The sequence below is a fragment of the Morone saxatilis genome, unplaced genomic scaffold (assembly GCF_004916995.1).
Source record: "Morone saxatilis isolate NCDOM2014 unplaced genomic scaffold, NCSU_SB_2.0 Contig2, whole genome shotgun sequence".
NCBI lineage: Eukaryota > Metazoa > Chordata > Actinopteri > Moronidae > Morone > Morone saxatilis.
Window position 1 is genome coordinate 5,596,489 of NW_023339762.1, and position 2,130 is coordinate 5,598,618.

Consider the following 2,130-nt stretch of genomic DNA (forward strand, 5'->3'; position numbering starts at 1 on the left):
TGAAAGTCAGTCCTGGTCCAGTATGGCAACTTGTACAGTGTGATGTAGAAACTTGAAGCCACCAGTGCACATCCACTGAGAATTGGACTTTACAGTGAAGTAGGAGACATCTTGTGTCCAGCAGGAAAACTTTAGAAATATTATATTCTAGGATTTTTGATGAGGTAGAAGGAGTACATGCCTTTTTTAGGATTTTAATGCAGAAGTTATACTTTTTTTGCAGAGAAAATGTCAGACAAATTATTGTTCAAAACTAATTATTTATATATCCTAATACAAGTCTAGAGGGGATCTTCAAGTTCTGTGGTTCTTCAGGAACAGTGAACTAAAAACCCGTCCAAACTGATTTATGTGTTTGTCCGATTATTGTCCTTGAGAAGCTGCAGGACTTTACCGTCCTCTCACTTTTCGCTGAAACATAACAATTTCCTTTGTGTCAGTTGCAGGCACCATAACTATTTTGACGCTCCAAATTGAATTTCCAACTTTTGTCTGGCTCTGGGTTTTTCTCCATCAGAAGACATATTGAAATGTCACTCACTGAGTGGCAGCACTGCCAATTTATTTTTCCACTGTTCCTGCTGATAAATATTTTGATGTCTCTATTTTGTTGCAACAGCGTTAAAGTGTCACTTGAAAGTCACAAGAAGAAGACCAAATGCCCAATGGAATGCGTAACATTTTGTTTCATCTACAGCACTTCAAACCTGACTCAAATTAATTTCAGCACAGGTGATGCACACAGTTAACACTGTTTGACGGCTTCATTTACAAACAGTGCATGATATTTCTTAAACGAGATGCATAATTAGTCATGTAATTGTGAAAACCAGCAACTACTATCAAGCTGCCACTAGATGCTGCAACAGAGAACACAAAATGTACCTGAAATGAAGGGAAACACCCTATTGCTCTGTACAGAGTCAATTAAATATTTTCTATGGGTTCAGCTTGCAGTAGATAAATTCACTTCTATTGATGAGTGGGGAATTCCAGAATAAATGTGGTTTGCCAGTTGGCTGATTAGCTGGTTGGTTGGATGTTTGGTTTCTTAGTTAGGTGGTTGATTTGCTGGCTTGTTTGGCGTACCATACGTGGTTTAAATAACAGCACCATGTTGCTGCATGCCTATTTGGGCAGCGTGGCAATTAAATTAACATTTATGACCACTTCACTGTCTGCTTGCCTAATGAACAGCCCCACTGGACCAGAGCTGCAATTTAAACTGGACAAAAAGGACCTGTATCTGGAAAAAGATCCAATGGTATACAAGTTAATGGATCTGTATCCAGATATGTTTATTATCTCATATCATCATCAAGATCCAGTCTGTAATATGGAGAGTGTCTGTCTGTATACACCACCTTGGATCTAGTTTTGTGCATTTATTCCAGTGTTCAGTGAGATTGTTTGGAGGCTGCATTGTTTCATGCTCCACCGAGTTTGTATGTGTCTTATTTCATAACATCTGATCGCACTACGTTTTGTTTAATTAACATTATAGCCTCAATGGGCTGCAAGTAGTTTCCCATAGTTTAACATCCAAATTGCATGAAATCTGACAGGATATGCGTTTCATTAGCTGCTCTTCATTATGCGGCCATTATACGCAGACATGTTTCTGAATGTGCAGCTGGATGATCTTCATGCCTGGAGGCAATTATTTTTCAAACTTTATACTTTAAAAGTTTAAATTAACAGTAAAGTATGTATTTCCTTCCAGTGAATGTTCGGTTGTTGTTGTTATATCTGGTTCTGTTACAGTCAGTGATGATTCTCAAGGGTAACAAAGCAGATAAGATGAAGGCTGAGAGCTTCAACAGGAGGATTTCCTTTGACTTACTGCTGCATGTGGCACAACTGTATTTACAAAGAGGTGCGTTTGATCTTTATGTACACAGACAAGACGATGGGATTCTGCCGCTCTGTTTCAGGGAGAGGCGACGTCTGAAGACAACATGTTGGATGACAGCAGGAGACGACTGATGAGTAACAGTTGAGCTAAAGGCTCCCATGCAGCTCCACGTCTCATCGGCACTGACAGATTCGGGACGGCAACATTGTGGAGCAATCTGCATCAGCAAGACATGGGACAAAACAACAATAACTGCACATGGTATTTTGGGATTG

At 39.6% G+C, this 2,130-nt stretch overlaps 1 long non-coding RNA gene across 1 annotated transcript in view; it reads left to right on the forward strand.

The window, feature by feature from the left end:
- LOC118330958 overlaps window positions 1-2,124 on the forward strand; it is a 15,132-nt gene extending 13,008 nt beyond the window's left edge. The window contains exon 3 of the long non-coding RNA XR_004796852.1: window positions 1,935-2,124. This is a non-coding gene — a long non-coding RNA (uncharacterized LOC118330958). The remainder of the gene's footprint in view (window positions 1-1,934) is intronic.
- The last annotated feature ends 6 nt before the right edge of the window (window positions 2,125-2,130 follow it).